Genomic DNA, 27,970 nt, shown 5'->3' on the forward strand with positions numbered 1-27,970 from the left:
CCCATGAAGAATTCCAAATAATTTATGTAGATACTCTGCCCTCAAGGGGGTATGTATAGTAACTTCCTTTCAAAGAGCATAGAATAGAAAGGGGGAAAAAGGGTAACTTTATAGTGGAGAGACCTGACAAACACTGCCTCAGCCAGGTGGTCAAGGACAACATCGACAGTAATAAAGCATGTTATAGTATATACCCTTGATATGACATGGTGAAATTGGCACTTTATTTCTGTGATCTTCCTCCCAACAACCCAGAACTCAGTTTAATCTTGAAAAAGGACATCAGACAAATCCCCGTAGAGGGACCTCTTACAAAGTATCTAACCAGTATCCCCAAATTGTCAAGATCATCAAAACAAGGAAAGTCTGAGGAACTGTCACAACCAAGAGGAGCCTAAGGAAACATGACAACTGAATACAATGTAGTGTCCTGGATGGGGTCCTGGAACAGACAAAGGGCAGTAGGTGAAAACTAAGGAGATATGAATAAAGTATAGACTTTAGTTTACAATGATTTATCAGTATTGGTTCATTAATTGTAACAAATGTACCATAGTAATGTAAGATGTTAATAAGAAAACTGGATGTGGGGTATATGGGAATGCTATTACCATTTTTTCAGTTTTCCTGTAAATCTAAAAGTGTTTTAAAGCAAAAAGTATATATTTTTTTAAAAAAGCAAGTCACAGAAAAAGATTTATTGTTCCTGCCCTTATGTTAAACTGATTTCAAACTCTGCATGTACTGTATATAATACATGTTGATATAGACAGTTAGAAACATTTGAAAAATGAACATTAAATTATTGTCTAGGTTAGTTCTAGAGGAGGGGAATGAGATTTTGGAGAGGAACAACTAATGGGTTTTTCACTATTATTATACATAGTTATTTGTTTTGCAAATAAAGCACATGTATTCATTTATTACACATACAATTAAAATTAAATGGGAAAAAGGAAAAGAACTTGGTTAAAATGAATTATCCTTACTTTGGATCTTGCTTTTGCTCTCTGTGAGCCAGTTGTGATGCAGAAAGTGACCGCGGTGATACAGAGAACAGGTAACTGCCGCTCCCCATGTGAAATGTCTATCACAGTCTCCTTACTCACTCCTTCAGCGGACACAGTCTTCTCTCTCCAAAGTTAGACTGGCATCCTCATAAGATCAGATTGTGTTAGAAGTATCCAAGAAAGGTAATGAGCTACTTGTTTTGGTTCTTTCAGGTGAGGATGTTTCAGCCTAAAGGGTTTCATTTCTTTAAATGAATTAGTTCTCATCTTTGAAATTAGCTCAAGTACCAGAAATGTTCCTGCCCTGGATTTTTGGTAGCATTGTTGGCTTCTCCAGAGCCATTCCAAGTTGGCGGTGACTTTGTGTAAGGGTCGCCGGGGCAGGCAGAGATGGGTTCAGTCATCCTCGGGGGCATGTTACCTTCTTATGCTTACATGTGTGAAGCCCAGGAAGCTGACTGCGTAAACCTGCAGTTACAACAGGCTTGGTCTTGGCCACCAGGTGTATCAGAGGTGCAGGAAGAAGAGGATAAGTCAAACTTCCTGGCTGTGGGGCCGCCCAGAGGCAGCCAGTAGCCCATCACAGGATCTGAATGGGTGTAATGAACATGAATCCCATCTGGTCTGATATCCATATTGCAAGGGGTTCCCTCTGGGGAAGGAAGGTGGTGGCATGTAGGAATGATATGGCAGCAGGAGTATGGAAGAGGGAGTTTTTAATTATGATGACTGCCTTGCTTGGAGGTGACTGTCCAGGTTGAAGCAGGAACCCACCCATCTCTGTTACATCTTTTCAGAGGACACAGGGAATACAGACAAAGTTCCCAACTGGGTATTCAAGGACTAGTTCTAATTTCTTTTTCTAATCTTCTTGTGTTCATTCCCTACGGCTGCTATAGCAAATTACCACAAACTTGGTTGCTTAAAACAGTACAAATTTATTCTCTTATGGTTCTGGAAGTCTGAAGTCTAAAATCAGTTTCACTGGGCTAATGTCAAGGTGTCAGCAGGGCTGGGTTCTTCTGGAGGCTCTAGGGAAGAATCTGTTTCCTTCCTTTTCCAGCTTCTAGAAGCCCCATATATTCCTTGGCTTGTGGCCCCTTCCTCCAGCTCAGGGGTTGCATGGATGCCCTGAGTCTCTGGCAAGACCACATCCAGACAAAACTTGCTGCTGGGAAGGGGCAAGTTTGGTTCATACCCTTTGGTTCAGGACTCAGCAGATCCGAGCCTGCAGGTTGGAGGTCTCCTACGTGGACAAGGTTGGGGAAGGCAAGTACTGACACAGGATGCTGCTGCTTTGCCAAAGAGAGCAGATGTCCTGTCTCATTTGCCTCTCCATCCCTGGCATCTGGCACAAGGCCCTGCATGCTATTTTAGTAATTGTAGCTCACATTTTTAGCATGTCATTTCATTTAATCCCCCCAAATTCCTGTGTCTCAGGTACTATTACTTTTTCTGCTTCACAGATGAAGAAATTTAGACTTAGAGAGGGAAAGTGACCTACCCAAGGTCACTGTGCAAGCAATTAGTGGTGCTGAGGCTTGCCTGAGTGGTGCTCTCAGATCTCAGAGTCATGTCAGTGCCAGGGCTCCCCTTCACCACCATAAGAGATGTCAACAATTAGAATACTCAGTGCATTTTGGAGAGAGGTGGAGTTATTGCTTATGTTAATGGCACAGGAAGAGTGAATGAGCCTTCTTTCCTGGATAAAAGAAAACCAAACAAATATGCCTGCATACAAAACACTCACACATGGTGACATGCATCCCATTTATCGTCACTGGAAGATGGCTGAAAGGCAGAAGCCCTTCTGAGTAGGGCACTTGCCCTGGATTGCAGCCCTGCTTTAGAATGGTCTTCAGGGCATAAGCATCTCCTCCAAGTCCAGAGTGTGTTAGTGCATGTTTCATATAGCCAGCTACTGGGCTAAAGTTCTAAGTGGCTCCAGTAAGCTACTTTTACCATATGTAAACTACTTTGAAAAAACAAAAACAAGAATTATTAACAGTAAAAACAGAAGTTGGTCACTTAACCCACAGAATTCTATTTCATTTAATAGAATTATAAGAGAGTAGTGTAAGGTTCAACAATCTGTTCATTATAAATTGTTGCCTTGGGTATTTTAAAATTCCTCATGGTGTCTAGCACAGGACTGTATAACAAAGTAAGTTAAATGATCAATAACTGTTTATTTATTTGGCTAAATACAGTTCACAACACTTTCATTAGTAGAAATAGTAGCTAGCTTCCAAATGATACATCTTTCTAAATATGTATCATAATGTTACTTTTCATTGAGAATAGATCCAAATTGTTACCAGGGCATTCAAAAATCCTTTAACATTTAGCCCTGATGACCTTGCCAACATCATTTCCTATATACAGTGACTGTACAGTATTTACTGATCTCTCCACCATGCTAGAACTTTCTTGCCTCTACACGTTTGTTCATCTTCATTTTCTCTGCCCCAAACATTCTTTCTCACTTGTCTGTTAAAAATCCTCCAAAACCAAATTCAAAGCCAATTTCCTCTGTAGAGGTACATCCATTTGTCCCTATCTGGAATTAACTCTACCCTGTTTTTGGCAGAGATAAATTGTGTGTAGCCCTAACGTAGCACTTAGAGTCTGACACGGGCTCCAGATAGGTGTGTATGTCTTGCTCCACATTCCATGCTTCTTGAAGACATACCCTTCTACCTTTCGCTCTTTTGAATCTTCCGTTGCCTTACCAAGAGACTCACACATGTAAGTACTCAAGAAACATTTGTTTAACTCCGTGGTTCTAGAATTGGAATGCACAGAAGAACATGGGGTGTTTTTAAAAAATTTCATAGACCCCACCCAGAGTAATGAAATCAGAACTTTGAGGAGTGAGGTCCAAGCACTGATATGCTAATAAGTTTCCTCCAGCTATTCTTTTGCTAAAAAATTTATTTTATTGAAGCATAGTTGATTTACAATGTTGTGGTAATTTCTGCTGTACAGCAAAGTGATTCAGTTATATATGTATATATACATTCTTTTTCATATTCTTTTCCATTATGGTTTATTACAGGATATTGAATATAGTTCCCTGTGCTATAGTAGGACCTTGTTGTTTATCCATTCTCTATATATAATAGTTTGCATCTGCTAATCCCAAACTCCCAATCCATCCCTCCCCTCACCCTCCTTGGCAACCACAAGTCTGTTCTCTATGTCTGAGTCTGTGTCTGTTTCATAGATAAATTCACTTGTGCCATATTTTAGATTCCACATATAAGTGATATCATATGGTATTTGTCTTTCTCTTTCTGACTTACTTCACTTAGTATGATAATCTCTAGGTCTATCCATGTTGCTGCAAATGGCATTATTTCATTCTTTTTATGGCTGAATAGTATTCCACTGTATATATGTACCACATCTTCTTTATCCATTCATCTGTCTATAGACATTTAGGTTGTTTCCATGTCTTGGCTATTGTAAATAGTGCTGCTGTGCACATAGGGGTGCATATATCTTTTTGAATTATAGTTTTCTCTGGATATATGCCCAGGAGTGGGTTTGCTGGATCTTATGACAACTCTATTTTTAGTTTATTTAAGGAACCTCCATACTGTTCTCCATAGTGGCTGCATCCATTTGCATTCCCACCAACAGTGTAGGAGGGTTCCCTTTTCTCCACACCGTCTCTAGCATTTGTTATTTGTAAATTTTTCAATGATGGCCATTCTGACCAGTGTGAGGTGGTACCGCATTGTAGTTTTGATTTGCATTTCTCTGATAATTAGCGATGTTGAGCATTCCTTCAGCTCTTCTAAGGTGCATCCGTGTGACTGATGTGGGCAGGGGTATCACAGAAGGCAGGGCAGCCCTCCCTAATCCACAGTTTCGCCTAGGCCTTGATCACCAACATCTCTGAAGGCTCATCAGTGCACCTGGAAAAGTTTTTGGCTTCACTATGACTTTGAAGTGAACTTTAACTTCCAAAAGAAATCTGCGATGACACAAAAGGCAGGTAAGATATATAGCTGAGAGGTCAGCCCCACATGTGGAAATGGTTTGTTACACTCTGGAATGTACCTGTGAAAAACGTAGCTTTGAAAATGTTAGTAGCAGATGCTTCTGTTCATCCCTCCGTGCAATTTACTGATTATGATGTGCAATCACTTCCTCTCAAATTCCAAGTCAGTCGTCTCCTGGGGGTGTTTGCCTCAGTCAGGTCTGAGGTGCTAACATGTGGATTGGCCAGGCTACCCCTTTTATGCAGTGGTGTTCTCTGGAGGCACGCCCCAGGCTCTCCTGAGTTGCTCCCTGCCCTGTCTTTACAAGCGTAATGGCTAAGGTGAGAGCTGTTTCTCTGAGATGCCAGGTTGCTTAGCTCCTACAAAGTGAGGCTGCCGGTACTAGGTCAGTGGTTCTCAGATTTGAGCAGAATCACCTGGAGGGCTGGTTGAAACACACATTACTGGGCTCCAACCCCAGAGTTTCTGATTCAGTAGGTTTGGGATAAAACCTGTAGAATTAACACTCTCAATTCCCAGGTGCTAGCAGTGCCTCTGGTCTGGGGACCATACTTTGAGAACCACTGTTCGAGGTAGACAACCAAAAAGGAATCATAAAGGGAGTTGAAAAGAATAGAATTGATTAGGTTTTTCAAGTGATATGGATTAAGGTTATAAATTCTTTTGTAAAGGCCAAGAAGAGAGGGGAATGGCTGTGATTCTTGATGTTTTAAGTATTATTCTGTGGCTAACCTATGTTATCCTCTAGCAACAAGAAATAAGGAGGAAATGTGTACATAATTTCAATAACAGGCTGCTCTGAGTTATCAGTATGTGGATGAAGTTACACCATAAGATGAGAATTTAGAGGGAGGTTATGTCTCCGCCACAGAAATTTTTTTTTTTTTTAAATCATAAGTGTGAAGCTCTATCACAGTAGAAAATAGACTATTCTAACAAGAAAACCAACTTTGCTGACCACGACACTTGCCAAACACACAAAGCTCACAGCCTTTGCCTGAATCTCTAGCAGGGCAAGCTTTTAACTGCCTCTAGAAGGATCAGTACAGTGATGAGAAGGGAGAACAGAGAAGAAAAAAATAAGTTGTTGTTTCTCTGATTTAAAATTTACATTTTTATCTGCTGTTTGTGTCAAGTCATAACTCTCTTTTAGGATATTAAATGGATACTGAAAAAGCCCAAAGACAAAAGATTAATCAACCCTGTGTTTTCTCAGTACCCCCGCAGAACTCATCACCTGCTGTGTACTCAGGAAGTCCTGTGTTAGGCTGTGATGGAGAAAATAAAAAATACGTCCAAGAGTTGACCCTATCCATCAAGAAGCTACAGACTATTTTGTGAATTCAGGAAAGACAGAGCTGACAAACCAAATGCTAATACAACACTAAGGGAGAGGAGGAGAGAGAAGTAGGGTGTTGGGGAATCTGATTCCTGTGCAGAGTAAACAGTTAAGTTGACGCCAACCGGAAAATCAGATAAATCTTGAGAGTTCTAGTAACTCTAGAGTTCTTGTAAAATCTCAGGATTTTACAAGGTTGGACTGAGTCTTCAAATTCCCTTTCCTGTTTTTTCTTCCCAAGCTAATCCCCGTAAATATCTATCCCACCCTTTCCTACCCAGTGGTAGCATAAGATGGGGTGGAAAAGGACTGCAAGCTTTAACACCAAGCAGCCATGGGCTTTGTTTGGGAGAATGGTCTCTACACCTTAGCCGGCCCCACCCATGCAGCCACTGGAAAAAAAAAAAACGTATGTTGGATGGGGAGGGGAAGGGCAGAGCCTATAAGGACTACAGGAGAAGCAGAATTTAGCTTAGAGTAGTCACGGGTATCACTAAATCCCTCAACCGTGCAGGAGTCTTGACTTTTTTGGAGTTACTGCATGTCCGTGGAATTGGGACTGGTCCCCATCAGCTACCTCTCTTTCTTTTCTCTGCAGGTGAAAACACTCCCATGCAACCCCTATTTAGGAGTTCCTCCATATTTGTTTTTCATCCATGAAGGATACAAGATCTTTCTAAATTGTGTTTTTTAAATACTAGGGTGTCCTTTTGAGGACCCATTAGGGGAGATATTTAGATATTCTTTCCACTGGCACCTTATGATCCAAATTCTTGCCTGTTAAATGCAAAAAAAAAAAAAAAAAAAAAAATCGAAAGAATTGTGTTTTTAAAAGGACCCAACTTAAATACATCTGTGGAAACTAAGCATAATATATTTTAAAATTAGGTTAAAAATGTTTGCAGTGTATGCCCAAACTTTTCCAGATGTTAAGACAAGTAAACACCATTAGATCAAATTTAATTTGGTTTGGTGTTTTAATCAACTTTTACCTTGATTTTCTTTTGTGCCTATAACAAGGTTTACTCTGTGTTGGAGGTGGTCTTAAAAGTGTTAATTTTAGCTTTTCTTTATAATGCAAACACACTCACCAAGGCCTTTTCTTATTATAAAGTGACTTAGATAAACTTTCAGTGTAGCTCTGCTTTATTAAACCAGGAAGTTTATACACCCTAACAAAAAAAATATGTATTTCCATTTCATGTTGGCATCAATGGTGGTACTGTGTATAATGTCGTTAGTACTGGTAGCTGGAATTCTCCATGGGAGATTGATGAAAGACAGATGACAATAAAAAGAGCATCAAAAACTAAAAATAAAATGTGAGATATGGCTGGAGAAGCAAGGGCACTATTTATAAGACAGAAATGTTTCTTGGGATGTGGCCTTCAAAGCTTGGAGGAGATGGAGATTGGGACTTCCTGTGTCAGAGAGCTGGACATGCCAGGGAGAGGAAAAGGCATTCCCATCTTCTGGATTTGCAGGGAGGAGTGATGCTTTATGGAGTGTGTGGTGCTTTATGTTGTTTTTCAAAAGTAGTTTTCTGAATTGCTTTGAATGTCATGAAAGGTACTGATTAAGCTCCTGTTTAGGGGACTGAATGACACAAGCAATAGTTTAGCCAAGTTAAAATGGTGGGCCAAGGAGGCAGTTGACATTTGATCCTTATTATAACAGGCTTTGTTTGAGCAAGATTCTTCTGGATTCTGGGTGTTAATGAAGGCAGATGGATGCAAGTATGTGTCTATGAGTGTATTTTTATCATGCATATCTGTGTGTAATTAAAAAATAATAGAAGGTGATGTTAATGGCTTCCATCTTCCTTTTCACACTAAGGATAATTTTGTCTTTGCCAGTACTATTCCTGGCACAGATATGGATAAATGTGTGAGAAGGAGAAGTAAAAGGACCAAACCAATTTGTCTGATTTGCTTCAGAAAGGACAAAGAAGGACTTGCAAAAATGAATAGATTGGGAAGGTATGAGGAGGTGGGCAAGAATGACAAGGTCTAGCTCAGGACAAATTTGGGGACAGTTTTGGGGGTGTATTTTGAAAGAGAAGGAGAAAGACTGGAAGAAGTCATGCTAGGATGAGAAAGACCTTTAGGTATAGACAGCCAAGGGGATTATAAATAATTCTGCAGCATGTTATAAATTGGTTTTAGAAAGACTCGCTCAGTGCTTCCAGTGAACCCACAATAACCAAGCACTATTCTTTCTTGTTTTTCTTATGAAACCCTTTTCTTTCCATGTTTTCCTATGGCATCATTGATCAGTCCTCATTTTTGAATTATCTGTCCTTGGATTTCCAGAAACTCTACTAGATTGCAAGTTCATGAAAATCTGTAACAATTTCCCATTCCCATCAATTAGGATTGCATTTGGCTGCATGTAATAATGATAATCATGATAACTGCATGATAATAATCTTCAGTGGGTTTATTTTTTTCCCACATAACAGGCAGTCTGAAGATTGATGGTTTGGGGACAATTCAGCTTCTCAAGGAAATATCCCTGTCTTTCCCATCCTTACAGTATTTTTTCAAAATGGCTATTTCACCTCCAGACATCAGAACTGTGTTCTAGGTGGAAGAAGGGTAAAGAGGGAAGGAAAAAAGGCATGTGTCAGCTGTGGCTATCTCTTCCCTATAAATTTCAACCACAATTGTGTCACTTGGTCAACCCCTAGCTGCAAGTGAGCCTGAGAAGCAAAGCATTTTTTCTGTGTTTATTGTTTGCCACCTCCCCAAACAAAATTTGGGTTCTGTAAATAAGGAGGTGGAGAATGAATACTCAGTAGCCTACTAGACATGTCTACTATATATCCAGTTTGTTCCATAAGACTGGATACACAGAGATTGGTAGCGACGTATTAACTGAGTGTATCCCACACCCACTTACATTTATAAACTTCTAGTCTGTGATCCTTGTTAATAGACTTCTCATGTTTTTCACAGTGTAGTAGATGATATTGCCAATTTTTTATATCCTGTGTTAATTAGATCAAACTGGAAAAGGCTGCTTTCCCTACCAACTGAGGCCTTTGTGCTAAACCAAGGAAGTGACGGGTGTTTTATTAGCGGTCTCCCTGTTTTATCAGAGCAAATAAACATGCTTATGGTCCATAACCCAGAGTACTGACTCTATAGGTAAAAGATTTGGAAGTAGTAAAAGAGATCACTCTCATGGCAGACAAGGGGAGAAGGGTATCAGGGTCAGAAACTCCTTGGGTTTCTCCAGTTACACCATGTAACTCACAATCTAGTTACATAGAAGTACCATACAATTTTTCTCATTTTTCTTTTTAAGATATGGTAGGTCTTTGCAAACCTACTTACACTTTTTTAATCAGAGTGAAAAATGCCATTTTTTTCTTGTGATAAGTAGATTCTCGTCTTATACACGTATTTGACTACTTGCATTGTCTCTTTTTGTCCACTTAAATGGCTCAGGTTGCTTTGATTTTTAACAATTTCATTGATCTATTTTTTTATCTTTAGTTCATTCCTTTTTAGGAATTTACAAAATAAGAAAAATAAAAAGACTGGCAACTCCGTTCAACCCCAAATTAATAACTACTAAATGTCACTATGTTTTCTTCTATTATGATACTTTTTCACAAACTGTCATTTGAAGGGGGATGTAATCGGTCATGGCAGGCCTATGCTCTAACTGACAACACTGAGAAAAGCCAGATAAAATACAAACATCATATTTTGAAGACATTGGAAAGCTCTGGAAGCAATGAGGACTAGATGGACTGAATTTTCAGGCAGTGGAGAACCATTCAGGGGGAGCTGAGGTTCAGTGGTTGCTTTGTTCCCATGGAGAATGTATCCATTCTTGGTGTTGGCTAGAGGCTAAGGATCAGGGTACCACTTCTGGGGCAAAGAAAAACCAGCATAGCTTTTAGTGGTCTCATGGGGCTAAAGTGACGTCTTTAGAGGCTTTAAATATATGGCCATTTTCCCCCATAACACACTGGATGAATTTCAGGCCATGTGGAAAGTTTTTTTTTTAATTTTTAAAGATTCTGGAAATTAGAAAGAAATGAATTGCAATCTCTAGTTCTTAAAAGCAAAGAGCTACTAAACGGAGTTCGCTGGAAAACAAAATCAGCAAGAGTGAACCCCCTAGAAGGAGTAGTAAATTAAGCATCCATAGGTGCTTTTTTCTTGGTAACTGTTGTCAATTCTGGGCCTGAAGAGAGGTTTGAAATCCAGGCTTGGCTTCTGGCAGAAGGCTGCTACAGGGGACAGAAAAGGCAACAAAGCTTTTGGTGGTCACCTGCTGTTGGAGTGTCAAAATTTGGAGACGAGCTTTCAGCACATGGTTCGTCACGCTTCAATATATTTGTAAAATTTTGAAGCATAGAGTGGGGGAAGGAAGCTACAGATTAACCTTTTGTCTTTCAGAGTAGAGGAAAAGGATTATAAATCTATCATGATTAAGACTGTGTCATTAGCATAAGCAAAGTCACATTCAACAATGAAACAGACTGGAGAATATTCTAGAATATTCTAGACTTTTACATACGGTCACGTGATACATGACCCGTTTTTTTGTTCTATCCAAGATTCTAAATGTGTTTATTAGATCGAGCTCGAAAATCATGTTATTCAAGAATCCTAGATGCTTGCTTTTTTGATCAAAATAGTTTGTGAAAGAAGTATATTAAAATCACCCTCTCTGATAGTATTTTTGGTATTCTTTATAATTAGGTCATATTGAGTTTTATATATTTTGGAGATCTTTGGATAAGAATGTATTAGTTCATAATTGTGCATTTCTTTATCCCTCTGTGTCATGCCCTGGTAGATTTTCTCAGTTCTATCTTCCAAGAAACTATTCTTTCTTCAGAATATCCTATTATTTTTCTAATTCTTTTATTTCAGTTCAAATTTTCTAATGGTTTTTAATGTCTACCTTTAATCTTTCGATGCTTCTAATTCTTCCATGATGTTAGTTCCTCCTTTGGCTCTTTGAGAATTTTAAACATCCAGTATTTATTTTAAAGTCTTTTCCAAATACCTCAATCATCTCTACATTGTCAGGAGTAAACAGTCCCATCTGTTGGTTCTCTTGACTTCCTTTCTTGGCACTGGAATCCTCATATACTTTTCTTCATTTTTCCTCCCTTCCCATCTACTATTGGAATGAGCAAGTTTTCTTTAACAGTGTCTCATGCTCCCTTGGGTTAGAAGTTTTATATTACATTTTTATTTTTGAGATGGTTATACTTAAATTTTTAACATACATGATTAATTTTGAAATCCAAGTAGTGTCATCTCTACATCCATAGAAGATTTGCATCACTTCAAAGATACATGGGAACACTTACCCCTCCAGCCATGTTGGAAGTTTAAGTGGTAGCAAACTTTCCCTCACATCATAAATAACTAGAAAACTGGATAACCTACATGAAATAACTGCTTTCAGAACAGGACTGTGTTCCCTGAGAGAAACGAAAGAAACAAAATGAAACCAATGAGCATCTTGGCTTTCTCTCTGGAGACATTTTCTGTCCTGAGGCACAGGAGAGGAACCCAAGCAGAACATGGTGGTTTTACTGAATCGAGGACATGGGGATTGGAGTACTGCAAGGTGATGCAGCTGGAATTTAATGGGAAGAGTACAGCAGAAGATGAAACCACAGATGGGAAGAGTTGCAGAAATCTGCATAGGGGTTCTCTTAAATATTTTCCTCAACATACTAAGCTGCATAGATAGAGTAAGATGCCATGAGGACAGGCAAAGAGCAACTATTGGAGAGGTGTTGGTTGAGTAATTCCCAGAGCTCACATGGATTTGGATTTGGGAGAATTTCAAGTTTCAACCAGCCAGAGAGGAGAGATCAGACTGATAACCCAACTCCTCAGTATATTTTTGTTTCAATAATAACTTTAAATAAAGTAGCCTACACTTACAACTTGCATAACTACCAAGGTTCCACTACCTCTCCTTTGTTCTTGTATACTGTTAATAAAATGGTGACCACTGGTGAAAGGGCCAATTTCAAATACTTCCACTCCTCTGACCTCTGTTGTCATCTATATGTGATGGTTCCCAAATCTTGTATTCCTACCACCCAGATTCAACTATCTCTTGGACATCTTTGCTAAGGAGCATTTCAAATGGATGGAACACATTAAACCATGCAAGAATGAATTACATTAACTACAGTGCTATTTTATATAATTTACTAATTGTTTCATATGTTTATGTTTTATCTCTCTAGCTACACTGAAAAATTTTGAAGTCACATACCTGGGTTGTATCCTGGCTTTGTCACTCCTGTGTCCCCTCTGAGCAATGCTTGGTTTTCTCACTTATATACTGAGGATATATACTTCTCAGATTTGTTTCAGAACCTAAATTTAAATGAGCTAGTGTATGTTCAGTGCTTTGAAAATCTGTAAAGGATTATGAAAGTGTAAGATATTATTATATTCTGCATCCCCTGACAGCATTTTCCCCTCACCCCTCTGCATTCCCCCACACCCATGATGGCACTAGGCACAGAGAGGATGCTCAATAAAAGTGTGGGTACTGATGGACTATTTAGAGATGGCATGATGAGACTGGAGGGATACCAAGCCAAGAACAAGAGGACCTGCCTTCGCTGTCATCTGTACCACTAACTTCACGTGTGAGCTCCAGCAATCTTCTCATCTTTTTGAGCTTTTTTGTTTAAACCCAAATAATCTCTAAGAATCCTTTCTCTCTCCATGTTAGTTCTGTTAGTCCTGCATTATAGATCTCAAAATCAGATACCAATGACTCTTCCAACCCCACATCCTACTTTTACCCCCAGATTGACATTCTCTTTACCTTGTATGTTCTACTTTCTCTGCCGTCTCAGATGAGGCTCTGGAGTGTGATAGTGGATTCTCCATTACAAAAGGAAAACAAATGTGTGATGCCCTATAATCCCACCTAATTCTCTGGCAATGCTAGTCCTGGCCTTTCAGTCTCCAATCCTCGAAATGGACAGTTGAGGAAGCATAGTCAGTTGGCTATTGTTTAAGCTAGTCAGCAAATTTCTTGACTTAGAAAGTTGCTTTTCTCTTCCTCTGTCAACAGGGAGGGGCTGGGACCTGTTTCTCCCCCAGGGATGGGGTGCTGCCCGTGTCTACCTTTACACACTAACCCCTCAAGGCTCATATTTGGCTCCATCCAGTCCTGGCTGTGTCCACCTAGATGGCCACTGACCAACTTCCTGTCTGACTTCTATTTGTACTGAAGGAGGAAATGAGGGTCCCACAGGCAAAGCCTCTTCCACTTCTGGGGCTGTTTCCAAAAATAAAGTTACTATAATACCCAAAACACCAGGCACAGACCAGAGCAGCCACAGTTGTTCACTGGCCTTCCACCTCCTGGTGGCCAACAGCCAACAGACTGCAGGGCCGCTTAAGGCTGTGATGAAATGTGGTCTCCAGGGTCCTCTCTCTGACATTTTTAGACTCACCATAAAATAAACTGCCTCAGGATGCCACCTCCCTTCAGCCCCTCCTAGGGCCTTCAGAGGGCACTGGTGACATACAGATGGCCCTTGAACTTTCCTGTCACAACTGCTGTTTCCTAGCAGTTCTGCTTTGGAACTTTTCCCATGGGCTTCAAAGGTATCCTCCTCTGCTCTGTTTTTAAATTCAAAGGCTAAAAAAATTGCAAACCATTTTTTTTCCACTTAGAAGCAAAAAAGTTTTTCATGCATGTAATTTCTCCTCCCCTGTGCTGTATCTCTAGCATCTTTATTTCTACCTCTCTCTTTTCTCTCGCTCAAGCGTTACCTGCATTCGGGGATGTGAAATTCTTTAAAGAAGGAATGGAAAGAGGGCGCAAAGTTGATTAAAAAAAAAAGAGCACTGCATTTAGATCTCGGTCCCAAGATGCCAGCCCCCCAAGAAGCCCAGGTTCTTGGCTGCTGAGTGTCCTAATAATGACATTGACCCAAGAGTGTCTGCACCCAAACTAAGGGCCCTGCCATAATTTAAACCTGGCAGCAGCTTCTGTGCTATTCTTCAGGAGCAGAAACAGAATTCTCTTTGGGGATCTAGAGCTAGGAATTTAAAACACACACATTTCTGATGTCGATGGTAGGTTGGAGATGGCATGGGGTGGCAGGGGTTGTGGTGACAGGTGTGCAGAGAGATGGAAATTAACTAGAGCTTCCTGAAACAGAGTTGAATGTACCAGAATTAGCCAGAGGTCTGAGTGGTCTGGTGTGGCTGATATGCTGCATTAGTGGAGAGAGATGATGAAGAATTCATCCTAGTAGGGGCACTCTGTGTACCCACAGTACTCGCTACTCAGTTGTTGGATACTTTTGTGCATTGTGTTCTTTATTATATAAGAAAATTGTAACCAGAAGGTGAGCCCTTTCAGAGAAAGGGTTAGAGCTGTAGTCCCCCTGTATCCTCCTAAGCTAGACAGAGAAAATGTGCTTAGTCCTCAGCATATGACATTCTCAATTCACTTCATGAAAAAATTTACAGATGAAAGTTAAAGAGAGATTTTCTATTATAACCTTGCTCTGTTCCCAGACTCAGAGACTGAGGTTTGTGCTAATGATTTAAGGGGCAACTGTTCTTCCCCTACCTGAACCTGATATACGGAGTCGTTTTGTTGTTCTTGGTGTTTTAATATATAGCTCCTTGCAGAAACACTTGAAAATATTTTTAAATTAATTTATCAAAACTAACTCCAGATGAAGTAGAAAACCGAAATAGGCAGTAGCATTGTAATTAGCATAAAAAGTTGTTAACAAACTATACCACCTAAAAGGAAAATGGCCAGAGGTCCCGAGTGAATTCTAATATCAAACCTTCAAGAATAGATTTTTCATAGCCTATCTAAACTGTTCCAAAGGATAAAAATGAAGTTCTTAACACATTTTTAAAGACAGAAAACCTTGATACTAAAATCCAAATAGGAAAAAAAAAAAGCTATAGATCAACCTTACTTGTGAATGTAGACTCACAAATAACAAATACAATATTAGCTAATTAAATTCAACTACATGTTAAGAGAACTACCTACCATCACTAGGTTAAATTTATTCCAGAAATGAAAGGATGTTTGCACATAAGAAATCAATTGATATAATACAATTTGTTATTAGGTGAAAGAAGAAAAGCCATGTGATCATTTCTTGAGATGTTGAAAAGGCATTTGTCAAAATTTCTATTTCTATAAAAAGAAATCTTTTAGAGAACTGAATGGTAGAGTGCTTCCTTAACACGATTTTTAGAGGTCTAAAAACAATAGGAATTACTATATTTTATAATGAAAATTAAAATAATGCATCTTAAACTCATAATTACCACCATGTCTTAATTACTAAGGCATTTAAATTATAGCTATATAGTAAGTCATGTACCTTCTTCCGTGTTCTTTCTCCATGCTTTTTTTTTGGTTATTATTGTCTTTCCTCTTTCATGAAAACTCTCTTTGAGTTGAATTTGATGTTATTGCACTAAATGTATAGATTAATTTGGGGAAGAATGGAAATATTTATATTATCTTCCTATGACTGAAATTATGTATTTTTCCATTTATTCAGGCATTTCTTTCTTTCAAGAAGCTTTGCAATTTCCCCCATAAATTTCTTAAATGTGTACTGTAAGATTTATTCTTAAGTGCTTTGTAATTTTGTTGCAACTGTAAATGGGGTATTTTATTTCCTGTTATATTTTAATTAGACAGTGCTAATATACAAAACTCTATGAGTTTGCTAGGGCTGCCATAACAAAAAACCACATACTGGGTGGATTAAACAACAGAAATTTATTTTCTCACAGTTCTGGAGGCTGGAAGTCCAAGAACAAAGCGTTGGCAGGGTTGGTTTCTTCTGAGGCCTCTCTCCCTGGCTTAGAGATGGTCATCTTTCCCTGTGTCCTCATGTGGTCTTTGATCTGTGTGTGCATCTCCCTGGTGTCTCTTTGTGTGTATCCTAATCTCCTCTTTTTCTTAGGACACTGGTCCTGTTGGAGTAGGGTGCATTATAACAGCCTCATTTTAACTTAATTACCTCTTTAAAGGTCCTACCTCCAAATACAGTCACATTCTGGGTTACTGGAGGTTCAAGCTTCAATGCCTGAGTTGGGGGGTAGGTAGATACAATTCAGCTATAACAGTACTTTCTAGTAGTAGAGAAAAAGCTATACACCTAATGCCTGTTATATAAACATGGAATCAGCCCATAACAAAGATTATTATTTATTTCTGTATGTTAGCCTTTCTTATTAAAATTTAGTTTGTATTTCTGTTAGCTTTTTAAATGGACCATCACATTGTCTGAAAATAACACTTTCTCTCTTCCTTTCCACTTATTATTCCTTATGTAAAAAAGTTTCTAGCCTCATTGCATTCGCTACATGTTCCAGGGAAGTGATGAATAGAACCAGTGAAGGTGATCATCTTGATCTTTTCTTTGGCTTTCATAAGGGCAATTCTAAAGTCTCACATTAAATGTGTTCACTGTGCTTTGGAATAGATACTTTTCATCAAGTTAAGGCAGTTACCTTCTTTTCCTAGGGTAACCAGTTTATTGAACAGGCTGGATTCAGCACTATGCAGGCAGAAATAAATTTTCTTTTTTCTCCCCTCATCACTCTTGATTAATTTAGCTCTGTTAAATAGTTCTTTCCTACCTGGGATGAATTCATGGTCAGAACCCTTAGTTTTGCCAGTTGCCTCAGGTAATAAAATGTTCTGCAGCTACTTTAACGTTATAAATATTCAAGTCCAGTTCCATAATAAAACTCCAGACTTTAATCCAATTTAAAACTCTCCTGCTTCACATGGGGACCATCTCAGGCTGCAAACATTGCAGCGAGAGAAAGGGACATAGCTGCTTCCTCACTATTTCCTCATTGCTCCTTTCCTCAGACTCACTAGTTGGTGTTTTAGCCTTTCCAGGATTAGTGTAGGGTGGGAGAAAGAAGAGGTAATGGTAGGAAATGTCTTCCTTGTCATTGCTAATCTCTGGATATGGTGGATGTTGAAAAGCTGACTACACTTTCTTGGGGTGCCTTTGTGACTCTTTGACGTGGCACTGTCAGTGGGATTTCTTGCATTTAGTTTCCTTCACTCAGGCAAGGCCTTCTCCACCCAGTCTTTTATGACTCCACCCTCAGGATGCTGGCTTGCAGTGACCCACCACTCGGGGGAGGTTTCCTCATCACTTCCATTGGTCCTTCTGGACAGGGTTCCTTTTAAGATGGCCCATGCTGGGTTTCCTTCTGTGGAACTGTGAGATGGCCCATAAGAAACACACACTCATCCCTACTGTCACCGAACTGGGGGAGCAGGACCTCCCCCTATGGAGTGCTGTCTCTGCCTCCCCAGGGTGCCTCCAGATAAAGCTCCTTGCTTTTACATTTCCCAAGACAAGCTCCCGAGACAGGTACCAATCCTAACTCCCCAAATATAGGGACACATTAGAATTTCCAAGTGGCTCTTTTGAAGGCCCCCTCATTTGGTTTGAGGTGGAGATGATCACCTTCATCCTCTCCCCAGTGCATGTGTATGAGATTGCCCTGTACAACTCTCTGACGTTTCAGCCTTCTCAGTGAAATTTTAATGTTCTTTTATATTGCCTTGAGATGGGTGATGCTAATGCTGACAGAATAGGAATTCGACTATCCCCTTTCTAAGTCCTTTGTGAGTGGTCAATTGAGCAACTTGCTTTAGGATGTGAAGATACTTAAAACATAGCTTTTTTCTATGCCTTTGAGACCTCATCCCTAATCCAGGGACAAGAGGAAAGATCTAATTTCACATTCTCTTAGACCAACATTTTCTTGAATATTAAACTTTATCAAATGATTTGTCTATAATTATGAGACGGTCATGTAATTTTTCTCTTTAATCCCTTAATGGGATCATTTATATCAGTGGATTTTCTAATGCTGAATCATCTTGTATTTCTGGGAAAAACTCTATTTGTTTATAATGTATTATTTTTTCATATTGGTGCATTTGACTTAATATTTAATTCAGGACCATTACATTCAAATTCATAAGTTAGACTGGTCTATAATTTCATTTTCTGGTACTGTTCTTGTCAGATTTTTGTGTCTTGGTAATGCTAGGCTCAAAACAGGTCTTGGGGAAGTATCTTTCTTTTTCTATATTCTGAAACAATTTGTATAATATAATAATTATCCTTTTCTTGACTATTTGGTGGTCTCACTTTTAAAATAGCCTTAGATTGATGTTTCAATGGAAGAGAGATTTCATACTACTGGTTCATTTTCTTTAGTAGTTATTAGTCTATTGAAATGTTTGTTGTGTCTTTAGTAAAATATTTTCATTCATATTTTTTCAGAAAGTTGTTAATTTCATCTAAATTTTCAAATTAATGTTACAAAGTTATTCCTACAAATTCCCTAAGACTATTATATCTCTCCTGATTCTGTAGAAATGTTCTTTTTTTTTGTTCTAAATACTGTTTATTTGTCCCTTCTTTCTTTTTTCCATATTCCATTTTGTTAGACACGTGCCATCTTTGTCTTTTAAAGATGAAAGCATTTTCTCTTGTTGATTATTTCTGTTATACTGAATTTGCTTTCTATTTGTTAAATTCTCTCTTATTTTAATATTTCTTTATTTCTAGTTTCTTTCAGTTTTCTGTTCTTTTTTATAGCTTCCACTTTTGAGCATCTATAATTTTTATTTTCTTGTTTTAATAACTCATTTGACTGTATAAATTTACGTCTAAGTAAAACTTTACTGCAACCCACAAGTTTTGATATGGTGTGCTTTTTAGTTATTTAGTTCCAAATATTTCATTATTTACACTATTATTTTCCCCTTAAACCCATGAATTATTTAATAGTGTGTTTTTAAAATTTTAATGCATATAAATTTTAGAATTATCTTTTAAATAGTTTCAAATTCAACAGAATTATGAATAGAGAATGTGATCCTTTATGATCTTAAATTTTTATGTATTGGAGTACTTTTGGCATACTATGTGCTCAATCTTTATAAATATTTTGAGTGTACATAAAAATAATGTCTACTCTGTTTCTTTAGAAAACATTATTTCTGTGCAAGTTCTTTCTCTTACTCTTCTTGAGAAAGATAAATTACTTAGTATGAGCTAGGTGTTATGCTAGATATTGAGAAAGAAAGATGAAGACAATAAGAATGTCTATTCTTTATTTGCTGTTATGCAGGATTCTATATGTACCTATCAGATGAAGTTTTTCATTTTATTGTTTACATTTCCTATGTTTTCACTAATCTTGTATCCAATTGATTTGTCTGAGTCTGAAAGAGATATGTTAAAATCAGCTGTTCTGAACAATTTAGATGGTTTGACATTGGTGTGCCTTAACATGGGCTTCTTCGGGTTTATGATTCTTGGTGTTCATTTAGCCTCTTGTTTCTGCAAATTTCTGTCTTTCATCAAGTTTGTATGTTGCACTGTTTGATATTATCTAGGAGATCCCCAGGGCCCTGTTCTTTAAATTTTTTTTTTTTCTCTCTGTGCTTCACCTTGGATAATTTCTATTGCCCTGTCTTCAAGTTTACTTACACTTCCTTGCCCTGTCCTTTCAGCTGTTAAATCCATCTAGTGATTTTTTTTCTTAATTTCTGAAACCGTATTTTTCAGGCCTAGAATTTCCTTTTTTGTTTTGTAATTCTTATTTCTCTGCTGAGATTTTTATTCATGGAAAGCTTTTTTTTTTTTTTTTTAACTTCATTGAGCATAGTTATAATAACGACATTAAAATCCTTGTTTGTGGGCTTCCCTGGTGGTGCAGTGGTTGAGAATCTGCCTGCCAATGCAGGGGACACGGGTTCGTGCCCTGGTCTGGGAGGATCCCACGTGCCGCGGAGTGACTGGGCCCGTGAGCCGCAATTACTGAGCCTGCGCGTCTGGAGCCTGTGCTCTGCAACAAGAGAGGCCGCGATAGTGGGAGGCCCGCGCACTGCGATGAAGAGTGGCCCCCGCTTGCCACAACTAGAGAAAGCCCTCGCACAGAAGCGAAGACCCAACACAGCCATAAATAAAAAAAAAAAAAAAAAAAAAATCCTTGTTTATTAGTTCCAACATCTGGTTTATCTCAGAGTAGGACTCAATTGATTTTCTTTTCTCTTGAGAATGTATTCCATTTTTTTGGTTCCTTGTATGTTAGATTTTAAACATGATGCTTATATTTTGAATGGCATGCAACTTTGAGATCATGTGAAAGTAGAACATATTTACAGCTCTCATCTTGGGCTCCCCTAAGGCTATACATTCATAGAGAGATGGTAAGAGGAATTTCCCCTCTAAGTAGATATAATCAAATTCATGTCAATTAGATAGGTTTATGATATGACTCCACTGTGTGTGTGTTTGTGTATAGTTATAATTTTAAAAAGCCATTTGTGTTGCTATCATCATTGAAGACTATACAGGACTTTCCAGTATTTATGTCAAAACCAACTTTAAGGTAAAATACGTTCTCCAAATGTCAAAAACTTTTCCTCAAATAAGCCCAAGAGACTTTCTTTAAAATCATGAAGGAGTTCATACACAAAGGCAGATTTGCTTTCAATTTTTGGAAATTCAGCTTATGACATTCAACTTCAAAATGTCAATTATGCACCAGAGAGGTGACGCCTAAGTAATTTTAACTTGCAGAGGATACCTCCAAACACTTCACTGTCATACCTAACTGAGTGGAAGAAAAGACTGTCCCCATGTCAATTCACTGCTTTTGTGATTTATCAAGAGGATTTATTTGTGATCCTTCAATATGGTACTTAGAGGTGACAATCCTTGGCAGAAGACACTACTTCTATGTGAAAAAATTCAATTTTCCTTCTCAGTAATTTCTTCCTTATACTGAAGTTGCTCCATTAGACTCTCTTATTTTCTCCCTTAGAAAAATGTTGGTAATTGTCTAAGCTGGATGATGATTACAGAAAATGCAGTATACTAATTCTCTGTACTTTTGTTTCTGTTTGAAAATTTCCATAATATAAAGTTAAAAAAATACTTCTTTGTGGTTAAGAAATAGAAGCACCTATTAAAAATTCCAATGAATTTCCATTGAGAGATGATTCTTGGTATAACTGTTCAGAACATAGCATTTTGGGCATAAGTATGAGCTTTGGAGACTAACTGCCAAATGTTGGCAATTTCTGGCTCTGTGTGGCCTTGGGAAAATTAATTAACCTCTCTGTGCCTTGGTTTCAGCTTTTTTCTTCCCTAACCCTCTTCCCTTCCTCTTCCCCTTCCCTTTTGTTTTCTTCTCCTCTCCTTCTCATAAAAGTGCCAAAGAGCCAGGAATAGGTACTGGATAAAGCACGACATGTGGCATTAGGTAGCCTGAGTTCGATTTTTGACTCTAGTTTTGTCAGTCTCAGTGTATGAACTTGGTGGCTGAGGACCAGATTCGAGGCTTAGATTGAATAGCCTCTGAATCTGTTCTCTGGCATACAGATGGGGAGTCCTCTGTGGGGGCAACCAGTAGACGCCTTTCTTCCATGTCCAGATTTAAGTGAAACAAAAGAATCAAGAAAACAAAGTGAAACAAAAAGAATCAGCAGCTATAGAAACAAAACATTACCTGTAAAACTAATAAAGATTAAGTGGACGTGGATGGACCTAGAGTCTGTCATACAGAGTGAAGTAAGTCAGAAAGAGAAAAACAAATACCGCATGGTAATACATATATATGGAATCTAAAAAAAAAAAAAAAAAAAAAAAAAATGGTACTGATGAACCTAGTTGCAGGGCAGGAATAAAGATGTAGACATAGAAAATGGACTTGAGGACAGGGCTGGGAGGGGGAAGCTGGGGCGAAGTGAGAGTAGCATCGACATAAATACACATAATACAATAATACATAAATATGTAAAATAGTTAGCTAGTGGGAAGCAGCAGCATAGCACAGGGAGATGAGCTCTGTGCTTTGCGATGACCTAGAGGGGTGGGATAAGGAGGATGGGAGGGAGGCTCAAGAGGGAGGGGATATGGGGATATATGTATGCATAAGGCTGATTCACTTTGTTGTACAACAGAAACTAACACAGTATTGTGAAGCAATTATACTCCAATAAAGATCTATTTTAAAAAAAGAGAGAAATTAAGTGGAAAGATACGATTTAGTGTGAGACTACATTGGATTTGCTAATGATTTACCCATCCAGTCACAGGCTGTGCTGGACCAGTGTATCCTCTCTATTTTTGTGAAGAATAGCAGAAAACGTGCCATTTGACTGCATTCTGTCCAAAAAATGGTGAGCAGAAGTACACGTGTGGTCAGCCAGAAAGTCTCCATGAAATGGTGAAGTACACCTTCCTTTCCTTCCTACTTCTGCTATCCTGCAATGAACTAATGATGTTTGGGACTATTGAAGCTATTTTACAGTATGAAGTTTTTCATAGTATCCTCTGATTATCCTTTTAATAACTTAGGATCTGTAGTAATATTTCCCTTTTCATTTCTGACATAGAGTATTCACATTTTATCTTTTTAAAAGGTCTTGCTAGGGCTTTCCAATTGTATCAATCTTTTCAAAAGACCTGATATCTTGATTGGTTGATTTTCTCCATTGTTATTTTCTATTTCATCGATTTCTGCACTTATCTTTATCATTTCACTTTTTATACTTTTGGGGATTACATTTGTTCACCTTTTTCTAGCTTCTTGAGATGAAATATTAGATCATTAATTATAAACCTTTCTTCTTTTCTAATATATGCATTAAAACTATAAGTCTTCCTAAGCACTGCCTTAGGTGTGTCCCACAAATTTGAATATATTGTATTTTCAACCTTACTGGGTCAACATATTTCCTAATCTTCTTCAACCCATGGACTGTTTAGAATTGTCTTAATTAATTTCCAAACATTTGTATATTTTCTGGATTTTTTTGGTTATTTATTTCTAATTTAATTTCAATGTGAGAGTGCATTCTGTGTATTTCTTGGTGAGACTTGCATAGTTTGGAGAATGTTTATTTCCTAGTGCTTGAGTGCAGTGTTCTATAAATGTCATCTGGGTCCCATTGATTAATAGTGTTGTTCAAATCTTCCAGACCCTCACTTATTTTTGTGGGCTTATTCTATCATTTACTTAGAGAAGTATGTTTACATCTGAAATTATGATTGTGAATTTTCTCTTTTTTGTTCTGGCAATTTTGTCTTATATAGTATGAAGCCATATGTTAAATGAATGTATATTTAGAATAGTTAGGCCTCTGTCTTAAATCAACCCTTTTATCATTATATAAAAGCCATTTGTAGCCCTATTAATGCTTCTTGCATTTAAATCTTTTTAGGCATTCTAGCTTGCTTTTGGCTAGTGTCTGCAGAGAACATCTTTTTCCATTCTTTTGTGTTCAATCTATCTGTATTCTTATGTCTACAGTATGTCTCCATATATATGTAACAGTATATAGTTGGGTCTTTTAAATTTTTATTCAGTATGACAATATTGCCATTGAATTAGAGTGTTTATTAATACATTTACTTTTAATGTAACTACTGATATAGTTGGGTTCAAGTCTACCACCTTGCCATTTTCCCCCTTTTTCCATCTGTTCTTTGTTCCTATTTTTTTGCCTGATGTTCCACTTTATTTTCTTTATTAACACTTTCATTGTATCATTGTGTTATTTAATAGCAACTTTGGAGTTTACAATTTACCTCCTTAACTTAATCCATTATAATTTAAATTTGTTCTTTATTGCTTACTACACAACACAGAAACTTTGCAACAATGCAACTCTACTTACCCCTTTCTTCACTTTTGTCCTGTGGTGGTCAAATACTGTATTTCTACATATACTTTAAAAACCACAAGACATTGTTAACCTTGTGGCATTGAAGAGTTAAAAGTCCTTTATTTATACCCAGGTAGGGACCCCTTGTGAAGATTTTCATTGCTTCTTACCATTCTGTGCTGCCTTCTAGGATCATTTTTCCTGCTGCCATAAGAGCTTCCTTTAATGTCTTATATTTTGGGTCTGTTGGCAGAAAATTCTGTGACCTCCGTTTGACTGAAAATATCTGATTTCTCATTTATTTTTGAAGGATTTCTTCCTGCTAATTGTTGAATTCTAGGTTGGCAGTCTTTTAGCTCTTTACATTATTTCACTGTCTGCTAATTTTTATTAATCCTCTAATTTATATGCATATTTATAGCAGTTATTTTCAAATCCGTGTCTGCTAGTTCCAACAAGTGAATCATCTGTAGGTCTACTTCTGTTATTTATTTTTTTCCTTGATTATCGGTCACATTTTTATTTGTCACATTTTGATCCTTCATATCTCTCAATTTTTAAGCATATTTTGGACATGTGTATGAAAGAACTATGAAAACTGAGTTAGTGTTATTTTTGTCTCAGAGAGGGCTTACCCATTCATTGTTATGCAGATAAAGTGGGGAACTGATTATTCAATAAATAATTGATCTGGGTCAGGGCTGGTTTGGAGTTTTAATTAGAATCGATTTTTTTTTTTTTCATTTCAAATTTCATGAGTGTTAAACGTGTCACAGTTTACTTCGGGCATCTTCCATGATTTGGGCTTCTAAGCTTCAAGAGACTATAGAAAATTTTATTTTGCCTTTTCAGTTCAGTCCTTCAACCTTCCTCACTAGCCTAGCACTTAGAAAGATTTTCATGGGTGAAAGTGGCTCTATGTTTGAAACTCCTGCAGATTCCAGCTCATATGTCCAGCCCAAGCAGACATAAGAAGCTCTGCTGGTCTCTTTTTATCCAGCAGAATTCTTCTGTCTATCAAGCGTGATCTTCACCCTGTGCTCAGACTCAGTAAATTTCCCCAAGGTGGAAAACATCCCCCAATCTCTGCTCACCTAAGAAACCCTCACTGGAATTTAATTTTTGTAAACGTCTTTGCTTTCACAACTCTTTTATGTCCTTTTTTTTTTTTTTGGCCATGCCACACAGCTTGTGGGATCTCAGTTTTCTGACCAGGAATTGAACCCAGGCCACTAGGCCACCAGGGAAATCCCTCTTTTATGTCTTTTAAGGATGTCACTTTTGTAATTTATCCGATTTTCCTTGCTTTTATGAGGTGAGCAATGATCTGTCACTGCTTTCTACATACTAACCTAGAGTGCAAGCCCCCTGTCTTGCATTTTAAGTGGCTTTGAGAATGGAAATCATATGATGAGCTTGGAAAAATAGAAAGTGTGGGAGGCAAAAGAGTGTCACCCCTCCCCATAAGCAAAACCGTTATCCCTATCCCTGCAACCTGTGTACGTATTAAGTTACATGGCAAGAGAGTTTGCAGATGTGATTAAGTACCTCGAGATGGGAGATTATTCTAGATTACTTGAGTGGGTCCAGTGTAATCACAAGTATCCTTAATCGTGGAAGAGGGAGGCAGAAGAGGAGGTCGGGGTGATAAGATCTGAGACATACTCAACCCACCATTGTTGGCTTTGAAGATGAGGAAGAGGGCCATGAGCTAAGAAATGCAGGTGGCCTCTGGAAGAAACAGATTCTTCCCTAAATCCTTCAGAAAGGAACACAGCCCTGCTGTCACCTCGATTTTATCCCAGTAAGCCCTTGCTGGACTTCCAAGATACAGCAAGCACTGTAGAATAAGAACTGTACTCTTCTATTGCCACTGAGTGTTTGATAATTTGTTAAGGCAGCAATAGGAGGCCATTACAGTAAGATAGGAGCCCAGGACCCTGATGACAGTCTTCCCTAGACCACCTAACCCTGGACTTCTTTTACAGGAGAGAGAAATCATCTTCTAACTGTTTCGAGCCACTGGCATTTAGGATACTCTGTGTCAAACAACTAAAGCTAAGCCTAACTTAACAGTGGCCCCTCCTCCAGTCCAGCCTGCTGTATCACCGACTCTACAGTCATGCTCTGAGGCTTAGCATCGTCTTACATTCAAACTCTCAAAAACTTCGCTCTCCATGCACTCTCATGTTATTCCAGTTTTGTCTATTCAACTTAACGACACTACACCTGTTATTCAACTACAATGTGACTTCCAGTCCACTGAATAACTTTTCCCTCATCCACAGGCCTCTTCTTTCTTTACTTCCCTTTCTGTACAGCTTTACTTCAACATACAGACTTCTTAATCACCTCACAATATCTTAACTTTTTGCCATTATTTTCTTTGTTATTCCTTGGTAAAACCCCAACCATTGCTGAGTCCAAACTTCTCTGTTTGATCTGGGGCTCCAGAACATAGCTAGAGAAAAAAATCATACCTTAACAGATCGGGGTGTGGGGTGTGTGTGTGTGTGTGTGTGTGTGTCCATTTCTGTGGTCCAGAGCTGCATATCTATCTACCACTGTAGCATCTCCACTTCGATGTCTCCAGGTAACTCATACTCAAAATGCCCAAATTGAATTTGAATCTGTATTCCACAGACCTGCTTCTCTGCTACTGTTTCCTATATTAGTAACTGGTACAACCGTCCACCCAATTGTTTATCTAGACACCTGGGAGTTAGTTACCTTGACACCTCCCTTTTCCTCCATAACTAATCAGTTCACCAAATGCTGTTGATTCTACTTGCTAATTGTCTTTTGCACGTATCCATATATTCCCCTCCTTATTGCAAAATCTTTAGTCGAAGATTTCCACATCCTTTGCCCATATTTCTGCTGTAGCCACTATTTCATATCTCAGTGTCCCCTCTTGCCACCCAACTGCAACCACTATTTACCCAGAACCTAGGTGGTTTTCCTTAACTTCTTACTACCAAAAAATTAAATATGGAGAAAATCAAAAAGAATAAGAAAATAAAATTAAAACCATATATACAGGGGCTTCCCTGGTGGCGCAGTGGTTGAGAATCTGCCTGCCAATGCAGGGGACACGGGTTCGAGCCCTGGTCTGGGAAGATCCCACATGCCGCGGAGCAACTGGGCCCGTGAGCCACAATTACTGAGCCTGCGCGTTTGGAGCCTGTGCTCCGCAACAAGAGAGGCCGCGATAGTGAGAGGCCCATGCACCGCGATGAAGAGTGGCCCCCGCTTGCCGCAACTAGAGAAAGCCCTCGCACAGAAACGAAGACCCCACACAGCCATAAATAAATAAATAAATAAACAAATACTTAAAAAAAAAAAAACATATATACAACACATAGGTGTATATGTATGTGTTACTTTGAAATTTCCAGAAGAAAAATTACAGACATCATGCTGTTTGGTCTCTAATTACATCTCCACATAACATCTCCAAAAAAATAAGGATATGCTCTTACATAACCACAATGCTATTTCCACACCTAAGAAAATTAAAAATAATACCCTAATATAATTTAGTCACAAGTCTATAGTAAAATTTCCTGTATGGTCTCTAAAATTTCTTTTATAGCTGCTCCTTATGAAGCCAAGGAACAAATCAAGGCTCATACTTTGCATTTGATTATGTCTCTTAACATTCTAAAAAAATCTAGAATGCTTTCCCCCATTCCTCCCAGCACATACACCTTTTTTGTGATGTTGAATTTCTAAAGAAAATAGACCAGTTGTGTAGTATAATGTTCCACATTCTAGATTTTCCTGTTTCCTCACGGGGATGATTTTTTAATGCAAATTCCATCTGCAGCACTCTTGCTCCAGGGGTTCCCAATTTCTCTCAAGAGGAAGTCCTCAAA

The sequence above is a fragment of the Balaenoptera musculus genome, chromosome 13 (assembly GCF_009873245.2).
Source record: "Balaenoptera musculus isolate JJ_BM4_2016_0621 chromosome 13, mBalMus1.pri.v3, whole genome shotgun sequence".
Lineage (NCBI taxonomy): Eukaryota > Metazoa > Chordata > Mammalia > Artiodactyla > Balaenopteridae > Balaenoptera > Balaenoptera musculus.